Source organism: Phaenicophaeus curvirostris, chromosome 5 (genome assembly GCF_032191515.1).
Source record: "Phaenicophaeus curvirostris isolate KB17595 chromosome 5, BPBGC_Pcur_1.0, whole genome shotgun sequence".
NCBI lineage: Eukaryota > Metazoa > Chordata > Aves > Cuculiformes > Cuculidae > Phaenicophaeus > Phaenicophaeus curvirostris.
Genome location: NC_091396.1, coordinates 942,726 through 957,614, shown reverse-complemented (window position 1 = coordinate 957,614; position 14,889 = coordinate 942,726).

Sequence of the window (14,889 nt, the reverse complement as noted above, 5' to 3'; positions counted from 1 at the left end):
GGGATCCCTGTGGGGAACGACTCCTTGTTTCTTGTCGTTCCCTGCGGGATCTCTGTGGGGAACGACTCCTTGTCGCATGTCGTTCCCTGCGGGATCTCTGTGGGGAACGACTCCTTGTCGCATGTCGTTCCCTGCGGGATCTGCTCTGGGAATGAGCCCTTGAGGCATGTCGTTCCCTCATTGCCTCCCTCTGTCCCATGGACTCTGACCAGTTGACGTGCCGGCTCCGCTCTGAAGACTCTGGTTCGTCCTGTTCATGCCTGGGAGCTCGGCCGGCGTCTCGAGCAGCATCCCTAGCCGAGCTGTGGCCATCGTGGTGCTGCCCTGGGTATTCTCTTCGGACCCCCTCGAGGGCCGCTGTGTGACCGGCATCCTGGCCTCTTGCGGAAGAGCTCGTGCGACGCCACCACGAGCTCCCTGAAGCACGGAGGGGTCGAGGCCTCAGCCTGTACGGGTGGCGCGCCCTTTCATAGGTGTCGTAGCTGTGGGGTCCCAGCCTGTGCAGCATGCGGTGGAAAGCCTGCCGGCAGAGGGGACACTCGGCTCTGTGGCTGCCCCAGACCCAGATGCAGGGAAAACAGAAAAGGTGCTGGCACGGGCTCACGCGAGCTTCATCGTGGATGGTGTCCAGGCAGATCACGCAGTTTGGGACCTGGGAGGCGTCCGGCACCGCGGCCGGCGTCCCCCGGCTGGTGCTGGCCGCCGCGGAAGAGGTGCCCTGCTCCGACGCCATCTCCCGCGGCAAAGGAAGACGATGCCCAGCTGACGGCCGGCCCTGGGGACGCAGCCTGCGGGAAGCAGCCCAGGGGATGGAGGGAAGCGCTGAAGAGGCGCTCGCTCGGCCTCCACGCTGGGCTTGTGGTGCCACGAATGCCAACGATGTCCTGGAGCAGACGAGTCACAGCAGGAATATCTCTGGGAGCTCCTGCTCCGCGGGCAGGACGCTGACTGCTCCGACACGGGCTGGCAGCAATCGGGAAGGCAGGAGAGCGGTTCCTGCTCCACGAGGGCAGCACAAGAAGGGTTGGGGGACGGCAGGGCGGGCTCCTCGTCCAGCAGAACCTCTCTGTGCGCGTGGCAAAGAGCTCGCAGGACGGGGTGTCCTTCCCCTCACCGTCACACGTCTGCCCTCCACGCAGGGGGACAGCACAGTGGCCCCGCGGGGCTGCTGCAGCCCCAAGAGGAGGGGAGTCCCGGGGGTCTCTGTGACATCACAGAGCTTTGGGGGACCATGCCCAGGCTCGGCCAATCACGGCACGCTTTGCACCTCAAAGCCCACCGAGTTCCAACCCCACCCTGGTTCCTCCTGGAGAGCTCAGCCTCCTGGGCTGCAGCCGCAGCGCTCGACAAGGGGAACTCCACAAGTCCCTTCCCACCTCCTCGAGTCCACGCTTTGGGGCACAATAAAGTCTAGGCAAGACCCAAGTGTCCTCATTCTCCTAAACCCTCCCTGGAACGGTGAGCAGGAAGATGAAGCACTCACAAAGGGTTCCAGCTGATGGGGGGAAAGTTACACCTCGTCTGCTGCCTCTCGTGTGCACGAAATGAAATTCCTCGCTCAGCAGGCGAGGGAAAGGCTGCAGGCGGGGTGAACCTGGGCGCTGGGAAAGCCTTGGACACCATTTCTCACTCTTCTGCTTGAGAAACCGGCTGCCAATGGCCTGGACGGACGCCCTCCCTGCTGAGAGCAAAACTGGGCTGGGTGGCCAGGACAAGGAGTGCTGGGGTTCAACCCAGTGGCACTGGGCACAAGCGCTGTCCCCAGGGCTCCGTGCTGGGGCCACTCCTGTCCTATGTCTTTATCCAGCATCGGGATGAGGGGATTGAGAGCTCCCTGAGCAAGTCTGCAGATGACACTAAACCGGGCAGGAGTGTGGATCTGCTGGAGGGTAAGGAGGCTCCGCAGAGGGATCCGGGCAGGCTGGATCCAGGGGCCCAGGCTCTGCAGAGGGATCCGGGCAGGCTGGATCCAGGGGCCCAGGCTCTGCAGAGGGATCCGGGCAGGCTGGATCCAGGAGCTGGGTCCAAGATATGATCCAATAGGGGCACGAGCATACTGGATACCAGGAAACATTTCTTGACGGAAAGGGTTCTCGGGCCCTGGCAGAGGCTGCCCAGGCCGGTGGTGGAGTCCCCATCCCCAGAAGAAATTAAAAGACAGGCAGACGAGGTGCTCAGGAATGTGGTTCAGCAGCAGACGGTTATGGTTGGACTGGATGATCTCCAAGGTCTTTTCCAAGCAAACCACTCTGTGATTGTACGACTCAGGCGGGATGTCCCATTCAGGCCTCGGAGCTCCTAACGAGCAGCAGCCTGACTCCAGCTCTGCTCTTACTTCTGGCTTCTCAAGGAGTTGTAGCCCCAGGCGTGCGGAGCCCGCGGTGCCACCTTGGGGTCCCGTCTTGGTTGGTTTGGCCGCTGGTGCCTGCGCCCGGCACGGCTGCTGTCACAGCCCGAAGGTAGACGGAGTAACACCCAGAATTGTATTTAAACATTTAGTTTATTGCCTATAATGCTCCAATTCCAAGTCAAGAAGAGAAGCTTCAGTCTAGACCAATATCAGCATCCTGTAAGGGTTTGGCTCCTGGTGCCTGCGCCCGGCACGGCTGCTGACCCTCCGCGGAGACTGGCTCTTCTCTGCAGGCTGTTCCCTGCAGGAGTCGCGGCCTCCTCACTGCTGATGCTCTTCTCCCAGAGAAAATGGGACGTCCAGTTCAGGACTTGGAGCTCATTCCTCATCCCAAGCCCTCCTCCTCAGCTGCCCTCGCTGTGCTCTCTGGCTGCTGTGGGATCTGTGCTGGGAATGGATCCTTGATGCTCGCCCTTCCCTGCGGGATCAATGCCGGGAACTTCTCCTTCACACTGGCCGTTCCCTGCGGGATCTCTGCGGGGAACGACTCCTTGTTTCTTGTCGTTCCCTGCGGGATCTCTGTGGGGAACGACTCCTTGATTCCCGTCATTCCCTGCGGGATCTGTGTGGGGAACGACTCCTTGTTTCTTGTCGTTCCCTGCGGGATCTCTGTGGGGAACGACTCCTTGTTTCTTGTCGTTCCCTGCGGGATCTCTGTGGGGAACGACTCCTTGTTGCCTGTCGTTCCCTGCGGGATCTGTGCGGGGAACGACTCCTTGTTTCTTGTCGTTCCCTGCGGGATCTCTGTGGGGAACGACTCCTTGTTTCTTGTCGTTCCCTGCGGGATCTCTGTGGGGAACGACTCCTTGTTGCCTGTCGTTCCCTGCGGGATCTCTGTGGGGAACGACTCCTTGTTTCTTGTCGTTCCCTGCGGGATCTCTGTGGGGAACGACTCCTTGTCGCATGTCGTTCCCTGCGGGATCTCTGTGGGGAACGACTCCTTGTCGCATGTCGTTCCCTGCAGGATCTCTGTGGGGAACGACTCCTTGTCGCATGTCGTTCCCTGCGGGATCTGCTCTGGGAATGAGCCCTTGAGGCGTGTTGTTCCCTCATTGCCTCCCTCTGTCCCATGGACTCTGACCAGTTGACGTGCCGGCTCCGCTCTGAAGACGCTGGTTCGTCCCGTTCCGGCCTGGGAGCTCGGCCGGCGTCACGAGCAGCATCCCTAGCCGAGCTGTGGCCACCGTGGTGCTGCCTTGGGTATTCTCTTCGGACCCTCTTGAGGGCCGCTCTGTGACCGGCGTCCTGGCCTCTTGCGGAAGAGCTCGTGCGACGCCACCACGAGCTCCCTGAAGCAAAGAGGGGTCGAGGCCTCAGCCTGTACGGGTGGCGCGCCCTTTCATAGGTGTCGTAGCTGTGGGGTCCCAGCCTGTGCAGCATGCGGTGGAAAGCCTGCCGGCAGAGGGGACACTCGGCTCTGTGGCAGCCCCAGTCCCAGATGCAGGGAAAACAGAAAAGGTGCTGGCACGGGCTCACGCGGGCTTCATCGTGGATGGTGTCCAGGCAGATGCTGCAGTTTGGGACCTGGGAGGCGTCCGGCACCGCGGCCGGCGTCCCCCGGCTGGTGCTGGCCGCCGCGGAAGAGGTGCCCTGCTCCGACGCCATCTCCCGCGGCAAAGGAAGACGATGCCCAGCTGACGGCCGGCCCTGGGGACGCAGCCTGCGGGAAGCAGCCCAGGGGATGGAGGGAAGCGCTGAAGAGGCGCTCGCTCGGCCTCCACGCTGGGCTTGTGGTGCCACGAATGCCAACGATGTCCTGGAGCAGACGAGTCACAGCAGGAATATCTCTGGGAGCTCCTGCTCCGCGGGCAGGACGCTGACTGCTCCGACACGGGCTGGCAGCAATCGGGAAGGCAGGAGAGCGGTTCCTGCTCCACGAGGGCAGCACAAGAAGGGTCGGGGGACGGCAGGGCGGGCTCCTCGTCCAGCAGAACCTCTCTGTGCGCGTGGCAAAGAGCTCGCAGGACGGGGTGTCCTTCCCCTCACCGTCACACGTCTGCCCTCCACGCAGGGGGACAGCACAGTGGCCCCGCGGGGCTGCTGCAGCCCCAAGAGGAGGGGAGTCCCGGGGGTCTCTGTGACATCACAGAGCTTTGGGGGACCATGCCCAGGCTCGGCCAATCACGGCACGCTTTGCACCTCAAAGCCCACCGAGTTCCAACCCCACCCTGGTTCCTCCTGGAGAGCTCAGCCTCCTGGGCTGCAGCCGCAGCGCTCGACAAGGGGAACTCCACAAGTCCCTTCCCACCTCCTCGAGTCCACGGGTTGGGGCACAATAAAGTCTAGGCAAGACCCAAGTGTCCTCATTCTCCTAAACCCTCCCTGGAACGGTGAGCAGGAAGATGAAGCACTCACAAAGGGTTCCAGCTGATGGGGGGAAAGTTACACCTCTTCTCCCAAGGGACAGGGGACAGGACGAGAGGGAACGGCCTCAAGCTCCACCAGGGGAGGCTCAGGCTGGAGAGCAGGAAAAAATATTTCCCAGAAAGGGTGATTGGTCCCTGTCCGAGGCTGCCCAGGGAGGGGGTTGAGTCCCCTTCCCTGGAGGGGTTTAAGGGCCGGGTGGACGAGGCGCTGAGGGACATGGGTTAGTGATTGATGGGGATGGTTGGACTCGATGATCCGGTGGGTCTCTTCCAACCTGGTGACTCTGTGACTTTATGATTCCTACAGTCAAACGGAGAGAGGCTACTTGAACGGGAAGAGAGATACCCTGCGGCTGGACCTGAGGGAGACCGTCCTTGATCTCTCTCCAGCAGCATCGCAGAACAGCTCTTCGTGGAAAAACCGGTTTGGGTTAGGGAGCGAAGGGCCGGTGGTGTTACCAAACAGCCAACCAGACATGCCTGATGTTTGGATCAAACGATCCAGCGCACAAAGTTCTGGTTACAACAGCTGAAACCTTGCAGAACACACAACCGTATCGCTAGGGAAAGGGGAAGCTGAAATCTCCTTGGAACTGTAAATACCAGTTTATTTCCTCCCACCTCTCTTAGAGCTGAGACTATTTCTTAGTATTTCAGCTGCGTAAATGCCTGTGTTTTCACAGAACCAGCAAATCTGATGCTAAGTGAGAGGATGCGAGATCGGTGTGGATGGAGTGCAGCCCCTTGACCTCCCAGTGTCTGGTGCCATATTCATAGCGTATCTGCTCAACCCGTTCTGTCATTTCCTAAAAGGTGATTAGGTTTTGTTTCCTTGTCAAGGTCACACAGGAGAGAAATAACGAGGTGAATCTCCCCAGGTATTTAAAACCAGAGAAAACGAGCTTGTGTAGTAAAAACATTTAAATATCCCAGCCCCACAGCTACTGAAAATCTGGGTATCAAGTGAGGAGAGTACTGTTAATAAAATCAGAGTCTCTTTCATTTTCCACTGAATCAGAAACTGATTTGTGTGCAGTCCAGATTCTCAGAGCTCAGCAAAATAGTTCGAACACTACAGAAGACGTCATGGACTCCTAAGTTGATGCAGTCTCTCACCGATCACAGGGGATGCTGCAGAATCCAGCCTGAATCTACTTATCAATTTCAGTTTGTTTTATCTGAAGAAATTCAAGTGCTGCCAAAGATTTTTGGTGTCTGATTTCCCCTCTGAAAAAGGTGTCCCTGTCACCTCAGTGACTCGGGTGCTTTCTGTGTCATCTCCATCGCTCGAGGCCAATCCAGGCGTTCCCCACAAACATGAAATTTTGTAAACCTTGTATATCTGGTGAACCTTGGATTTTACTTCTTTTCTTTACCAGGAACAAACAGGAAAAACAACACTTCCTTGCCTTTATCTGTTTAAAAAGAGAAAACATTCTCTAGTCAACCTGACATGAAATAAATGCTTACAGCAAACTTTCCTAAACCTGAGTGATGCCTCATTTGCACCAAGAACGCTGTCGCTCATTTCCTTCACCCTTAAGGTGCCTAATGTATTTCCAATATAACCACTAAACGTGAGGGGAGACCTCATTGCTCTCTGCAACTCCCTGAGAGGAGGTTGTGGAGAGGAGGGAGCTGGGCTCTTCTCCCCAGGGACAGGGGACAGGACGAGAGGGAATGGCCTCAAGCTCCACCAGGGGAGGCTCAGGCTGGACAGCAGGAAAAAATTTCCACAGAAAGGGTGATTGGGCAGTGTCCGAGGCTGCCCAGGGAGGGGGTTGAGTCCCCTTCCCTGGAGGGGTTGAAGGGCCGGGTGGACGAGGTGCTGAGGGACATGGGTTAGTGATTGATGGGGATGGTTGGACTCCATGATCCGGTGGGTCTCTTCCAACCTGGTGACTCTGTGATTCTATGATTAAACAGCCTCGCTCCTGCTGACACCCACGCGTCCTCCCTGCTCCGTGGGTGACAGCCCACAGCGGCCCGATGCCGGTGAGGAATACACTCTTTTAAAGGTAAAAACCCCGCTTAGAAGGAGGGTCACGAGGATGATCTGAGGGCTGGAGCACCTCCTGTATGAGGAGAAACTGAGAGGGTTGGGGTTGTCCAGCCTGGAGGAGAGAGGGCTGTGGGGAGACCTTAGAGCAGCTTCCAGGGCTGAAAGGGGCTCCAGGAAAGCTGGGGAGGGGCTCTGGATCAGGGAGGGCAGGGATGGGATGAGGGGAACGGTTTGGAGCTGCAAGACAGGGAGATGGAGATGAGACCTTAGGCAGAAATGTTTTGCTGTGAGGGTGGGGAGGCCCTGGCCCAGGCTGCCCAGAGCAGGGGTGGCTGCCCCATCCCTGGAGGGGCTCAGGGCCAGGCTGGAAGGGGCTCGGAGCCCCTGATCCCGCAGGCGACACCGCAGGGGTTCCGAGGTCCCTTCCCGCCCAGCCCGCTCCCCACGAGAAGGCAGAAAAAGGCGCGAACCGCCCCTCCCTCAGGGGCGTCGCCCGCGCGGGAAGGGGCGTGGTCGGCGCGAGAGGGGCGGGGCGGGGGCCGCGCGCGGGCGGCGGGATTCAAACGGCGCGGGGCGGGGGGGGCTCTGCGCATGCGCGGGGGGGGAGCCCCGCGTTTAAATGGCGGCGGGAGCGGCGCGAGCCCCGAATGGGAATCACCGAGCCACCCTTACCACGGGCAGGGACCCCTCCCGCTGGATCAGGGGCTCCCAGCCCCATCCAGCCTGGCCTTGAACCCCTCCAGGGATGGGGCAGCCACCCCTGCTCTGGGCAGCCTGTTCCACGGCCTCAGCACCCTCATGGTGAAGAAATTCTTCCTAATGCCTAGTCTAGATCCGCCCCTCTCCAGTTTATCCCCGTCGCCCCTCGTCCTGGCAGCACAAGCCTTTACGAGCAGCTCCCCCCCAGCTTTATTGCAGCCTTTTCAGCTGCTGGAAGGTCGCTCTAAGGTCTCCCCGCAGCCTTCTCTTCTCCAGCCTCAACAACCCCAGCTCTCTCCTCGCACAGGAGGTTCTCCAGCCCGCAGATCACCCTTATCACCTCCTCTGCACCCGCTCCAGCAGCTCCATCTCCTTACGCTGAGCATCCAGAGCTGGACTCGGGGCTCCAGGTGGGTCTCCCCGAGCGGAGCAGAGGGGCAGGATCCCCTCCCTCCCCGCTGCTCCCACGGCTCTGGGTGCAGCCCGGGACACGGGGGGTTTCTAGCCTGGGGGCGCACCTTCCCGGCTCCCGTTGAGCTTCTCCTCCCCCAGCCCCCAAGCCCTTCCCTCCCCTCCTCTTTCCCTGCCCCGGAGCTCGCGGCGCAGGCGCGGGGCGCGTTGGGGCCGTTGGTTCGAACCGCGGCCATGGACGGAGAGGGCTCCCGCATCCCCGTGCTCAGCGCCTGCTCCCGGCCCGGACACACCGCGGGTTAGTGCCCTCAGCCCGGGGACGGGAGGGACCCGGGGGCCCAGGCTCTGCAGAGGGATCCGGGCAGGCTGGATCCAGGGGCCCAGGCTCTGCAGGGGGATCCGGGCAGGCTGGATCCAGGGGCCCAGGCTCTGCAGGGGGATCCGGGCAGGCTGGATCCAGGGGCCCAGGCTCTGCAGGGGGATCCGGGCAGGCTGGATCCAGGGGCCCAGGCTCTGCAGGGGGATCCGGACAGGCTGGATCCAGGGGCCCAGGCTCTGCAGAGGGATCTGGGCAGGCTGGATCCAGGGGCCCAGGCTCTGCAGAGGGATCCGGGCAGGCTGGATCCAGGGGCCCAGGCTCTGCAGAGGGATCCGGGCAGGCTGGATCCAGGAGCTGGGTCCAAGATATGATCCAATAGGGGCAGGAGTTTATTGGATACCAGGAAACATTTCTTGACGGAAAGGGTTCTCGGGCCCTGGCAGAGGCTGCCCAGGCCGGTGGTGGAGTCCCCATCCCCAGAAGGAATTAAAAGACAGGCAGACGAGGTGCTCAGGAATGTGGTTCAGCAGCAGACGGTTATGGTTGGACTGGATGATCTCCAAGGTCTTTTCCAAGCAAACCACTCTGTGATTGTACGACTCAGGCGGGATGTCCCATTCAGGCCTCGGAGCTCCTAACGAGCAGCAGCCTGACTCCAGCTCTGCTCTTACTTCTGGCTTCTCAAGGAGTTGTAGCCCCAGGCGTGCGGAGCCCGCGGTGCCACCTTGGGGTCCCGTCTTGGTTGGTTTGGCCGCTGGTGCCTGCGCCCGGCACGGCTGCTGTCACAGCCCGAAGGTAGACGGAGTAACACCCAGAATTGTATTTAAACATTTAGTTTATTGCCTATAATGCTCCAATTCCAAGTCAAGAAGAGAAGCTTCAGTCTAGACCAATATCAGCATCCTGTAAGGGTTTGGCTCCTGGTGCCTGCGCCCGGCACGGCTGCTGACCCTCCGCGGAGACTGGCTCTTCTCTGCAGGCTGTTCCCTGCAGGAGTCGCGGCCTCCTCACTGCTGATGCTCTTCTCCCAGAGAAAATGGGATGTCCACTTCAGGACTTGGAGCTCATTGCTCATCCCAAGCCCTCCTCCTCAGCTGCCCTCGCTGTGCTCTCTGGCTGCTGTGGGATCTGTGCTGGGAATGGCTCCTTGATGCTCGCCCTTCCCTGCGGGATCAATGCCGGGAACTTCTCCTTCACACTGGCCGTTCCCTGCGGGATCTGTGTGGGGAACGACTCCTTGTTTCTTGTCGTTCCCTGCGGGATCTGTGCGGGGAACGACTCCTTGTTTCTTGTCGTTCCCTGCGGGATCTCTGTGGGGAACGACTCCTTGTTTCTTGTTCCCTACGGGATCTCTGTGGGGAACGACTCCTTGTTTCTTGTCGTTCCCTGCGGGATCTCTGTGGGGAACGACTCCTTGTTTCTTGTCGTTCCCTGCGGGATCTCTGTGGGGAACGACTCCTTGTTTCTTGTTGTTCCCTGCGGGATCTCTGTGGGGAACGACTCCTTGTTTCTTGTCGTTCCCTGCGGGATCTCTGTGGGGAACGACTCCTTGTTTCTTGTCGTTCCCTGCGGGATCTCTGTGGGGAACGACTCCTTGTTGCCCGTCGTTCCCTGCGGGATCTCTGTGGGGAACGACTCCTTGTTTCTTGTCGTTCCCTGCGGGATCTTTGTGGGGAACGACTCCTTGTTGCATGTCTTTCCCTGCGGGATCTGCTCTGGGAATGAGCCCTTGAGGCATGTCGTTCCCTCATTGCCTCCATCTGTCCCATGGACTCTGACCAGTTGACGTGCCGGCTCCGTTCTGAAGACGCTGCTTCGTCCCGTTCCGGCCTGGGAGCTCGGCCGGCGTCACGAGCAGCATCCCTAGCCGAGCTGTGGCCACCGTGGTGCTGCCTTGGGTATTCTCTTCGGACCCTCTTGAGGGCCGCTCTGTGACCGGCGTCCTGGCCTCTTGCGGAAGAGCTCGTGCGACGCCACCACGAGCTCCCTGAAGCAAAGAGGGGTCGAGGCCTCAGCCTGTACGGGTGGCGCGCCCTTTCATAGGTGTCGTAGCTGTGGGGTCCCAGCCTGTGCAGCATGCGGTGGAAAGCCTGCCGGCAGAGGGGACACTCGGCTCTGTGGCAGCCCCAGTCCCAGATGCAGGGAAAACAGAAAAGGTGCTGGCACGGGCTCACGCGAGCTTCATCGTGGATGGTGTCCAGGCAGATCACGCAGTTTGGGACCTGGGAGGCGTCCGGCACCGCGGCCGGCGTCCCCCGGCTGGTGCTGGCCGCCGCGGAAGAGGTGCCCTGCTCCGACGCCATCTCCCGCGGCAAAGGAAGACGATGCCCAGCTGACGGCCGGCCCTGGGGACGCAGCCTGCGGGAAGCAGCCCAGGGGATGGAGGGAAGCGCTGAAGAGGCGCTCGCTCGGCCTCCACGCTGGGCTTGTGGTGCCACGAATGCCAACGATGTCCTGGAGCAGACGAGTCACAGCAGGAATATCTCTGGGAGCTCCTGCTCCGCGGGCAGGACGCTGACTGCTCCGACACGGGCTGGCAGCAATCGGGAAGGCAGGAGAGCGGTTCCTGCTTCACGAGGGCAGCACAAGAAGGGTCGGGGGACGGCAGGGCGGGCTCCTCGTCCAGCAGAACCTCTCTGTGCGCGTGGCAAAGAGCTCGCAGGACGGGGTGTCCTTCCCCTCACCGTCACACGTCTGCCCTCCACGCAGGGGGACAGCACAGTGGCCCCGCGGGGCTGCTGCAGCCCCAAGAGGAGGGGAGTCCCGGGGGTCTCTGTGACATCACAGAGCTTTGGGGGACCATGCCCAGGCTCGGCCAATCACGGCACGCTTTGCACCTCAAAGCCCACCGAGTTCCAACCCCACCCTGGTTCCTCCTGGAGAGCTCAGCCTCCTGGGCTGCAGCCGCAGCGCTCGACAAGGGGAACTCCACAAGTCCCTTCCCACCTCCTCGAGTCCACGGGTTGGGGCACAATAAAGTCTAGGCAAGACCCAAGTGTCCTCATTCTCCTAAACCCTCCCTGGAACGGTGAGCAGGAAGATGAAGCACTCACAAAGGGTTCCAGCTGATGGGGGGAAAGTTACACCTCTTCTCCCAAGGGACAGGGGACAGGACGAGAGGGAACGGCCTCAAGCTCCACCAGGGGAGGCTCAGGCTGGAGAGCAGGAAAAAATATTTCCCAGAAAGGGTGATTGGTCCCTGTCCGAGGCTGCCCAGGGAGGGGGTTGAGTCCCCTTCCCTGGAGGGGTTTAAGGGCCGGGTGGACGAGGCGCTGAGGGACATGGGTTAGTGATTGATGGGGATGGTTGGACTCGATGATCCGGTGGGTCTCTTCCAACCTGGTGACTCTGTGACTTTATGATTCCTACAGTCAAACGGAGAGAGGCTACTTGAACGGGAAGAGAGATACCCTGCGGCTGGACCTGAGGGAGACCGTCCTTGATCTCTCTCCAGCAGCATCGCAGAACAGCTCTTCGTGGAAAAACCGGTTTGGGTTAGGGAGCGAAGGGCCGGTGGTGTTACCAAACAGCCAACCAGACATGCCTGATGTTTGGATCAAACGATCCAGCGCACAAAGTTCTGGTTACAACAGCTGAAACCTTGCAGAACACACAACCGTATCGCTAGGGAAAGGGGAAGCTGAAATCTCCTTGGAACTGTAAATACCAGTTTATTTCCTCCCACCTCTCTTAGAGCTGAGACTATTTCTTAGTATTTCAGCTGCGTAAATGCCTGTGTTTTCACAGAACCAGCAAATCTGATGCTAAGTGAGAGGATGCGAGATCGGTGTGGATGGAGTGCAGCCCCTTGACCTCCCAGTGTCTGGTGCCATATTCATAGCGTATCTGCTCAACCCGTTCTGTCATTTCCTAAAAGGTGATTAGGTTTTGTTTCCTTGTCAAGGTCACACAGGAGAGAAATAACGAGGTGAATCTCCCCAGGTATTTAAAACCAGAGAAAACGAGCTTGTGTAGTAAAAACATTTAAATATCCCAGCCCCACAGCTACTGAAAATCTGGGTATCAAGTGAGGAGAGTACTGTTAATAAAATCAGAGTCTCTTTCATTTTCCACTGAATCAGAAACTGATTTGTGTGCAGTCCAGATTCTCAGAGCTCAGCAAAATAGTTCGAACACTACAGAAGACGTCATGGACTCCTAAGTTGATGCAGTCTCTCACTGATCACAGGGGATGCTGCAGAATCCAGCCTGAATCTACTTATCAATTTCAGTTTGTTTTATCTGAAGAAATTCAAGTGCTGCCAAAGATTTTTGGTGTCTGATTTCCCCTCTGAAAAAGGTGTCCCTGTCACCTCAGTGACTCGGGTGCTTTCTGTGTCATCTCCATCGCTCGAGGCCAATCCAGGCGTTCCCCACAAACATGAAATTTTGTAAACCTTGTATATCTGGTGAACCTTGGATTTTACTTCTTTTCTTTACCAGGAACAAACAGGAAAACCAACACTTCCTTGCCTTTATCTGTTTAAAAAGAGAAAACATTCTCTAGTCAACCTGACATGAAATAAATGCTTACAGCAAACTTTCCTAAACCTGAGTGATGCCTCATTTGCACCAAGAACGCTGTCGCTCATTTCCTTCACCCTTAAGGTGCCTAATGTATTTCCAATATAACCACTAAACGTGAGGGGAGACCTCATTGCTCTCTGCAACTCCCTGAGAGGAGGTTGTGGAGAGGAGGGAGCTGGGCTCTTCTCCCCAGGGACAGGGGACAGGACGAGAGGGAATGGCCTCAAGCTCCACCAGGGGAGGCTCAGGCTGGACAGCAGGAAAAAATTTCCACAGAAAGGGTGATTGGGCAGTGTCCGAGGCTGCCCAGGGAGGGGGTTGAGTCCCCTTCCCTGGAGGGGTTGAAGGGCCGGGTGGACGAGGTGCTGAGGGACATGGGTTAGTGATTGATGGGGATGGTTGGACTCGATGATCCGGTGGGTCTCTTCCAACTGGTGACTCTGTGATTCTATGATTAAACAGCCTCGCTCCTGCTGACACCCACGCGTCCTCCCTGCTCCGTGGGTGACAGCCCACAGCGGCCCGATGCCGGTGAGGAATACACTCTTTTAAAGGTAAAAACCCCGCTTAGAAGGAGGGTCACGAGGATGATCTGAGGGCTGGAGCACCTCCTGTATGAGGAGAAACTGAGAGGGTTGGGGTTGTCCAGCCTGGAGGAGAGAGGGCTGTGGGGAGACCTTAGAGCAGCTTCCAGGGCTGAAAGGGGCTCCAGGAAAGCTGGGGAGGGGCTCTGGATCAGGGAGGGCAGGGATGGGATGAGGGGAACGGTTTGGAGCTGCAAGACAGGGAGATGGAGATGAGACCTTAGGCAGAAATGTTTTGCTGTGAGGGTGGGGAGGCCCTGGCCCAGGCTGCCCAGAGCAGGGGTGGCTGCCCCATCCCTGGAGGGGCTCAGGGCCAGGCTGGAAGGGGCTCGGAGCCCCTGATCCCGCAGGCGACACCGCAGGGGTTCCGAGGTCCCTTCCCGCCCAGCCCGCTCCCCACGAGAAGGCAGAAAAAGGCGCGAACCGCCCCTCCCTCAGGGGCGTCGCCCGCGCGGGAAGGGGCGTGGTCGGCGCGAGAGGGGCGGGGCGGGGGCCGCGCGCGGGCGGCGGGATTCAAACGGCGCGGGGCGGGGGGGGCTCTGCGCATGCGCGGGGGGGGAGCCCCGCGTTTAAATGGCGGCGGGAGCGGCGCGAGCCCCGAATGGGAATCACCGAGCCACCCTTACCACGGGCAGGGACCCCTCCCGCTGGATCAGGGGCTCCCAGCCCCATCCAGCCTGGCCTTGAACCCCTCCAGGGATGGGGCAGCCACCCCTGCTCTGGGCAGCCTGTTCCACGGCCTCAGCACCCTCATGGTGAAGAAATTCTTCCTAATGCCTAGTCTAGATCCGCCCCTCTCCAGTTTATCCCCGTCGCCCCTCGTCCTGGCAGCACAAGCCTTTACGAGCAGCTCCCCCCCAGCTTTATTGCAGCCTTTTCAGCTGCTGGAAGGTCGCTCTAAGGTCTCCCCGCAGCCTTCTCTTCTCCAGCCTCAACAACCCCAGCTCTCTCCTCGCACAGGAGGTTCTCCAGCCCGCAGATCACCCTTATCACCTCCTCTGCACCCGCTCCAGCAGCTCCATCTCCTTACGCTGAGCATCCAGAGCTGGACTCGGGGCTCCAGGTGGGTCTCCCCGAGCGGAGCAGAGGGGCAGGATCCCCTCCCTCCCCGCTGCTCCCACGGCTCTGGGTGCAGCCCGGGACACGGGGGGTTTCTAGCCTGGGGGCGCACCTTCCCGGCTCCCGTTGAGCTTCTCCTCCCCCAGCCCCCAAGCCCTTCCCTCCCCTCCTCTTTCCCTGCCCCGGAGCTCGCGGCGCAGGCGCGGGGCGCGTTGGGGCCGTTGGTTCGAACCGCGGCCATGGACGGAGAGGGCTCCCGCATCCCCGTGCTCAGCGCCTGCTCCCGGCCCGGACACACCGCGGGTTAGTGCCCTCAGCCCGGGGACGGGAGGGACCCGGGGGCCCAGGCTCTGCAGGGGGATCCGGGCAGGCTGGATCCAGGGGCCCAGGCTCTGCAGAGGGATCCGGGCAGGCTGGATCCAGGGGCCCAGGCTCTGCAGAGGGATCGGGGCAGGCTGGATCCAGGGGCCCAGGCTCTGCAGAGGGATCGGGACAGGCTGGATCCAGGGGCC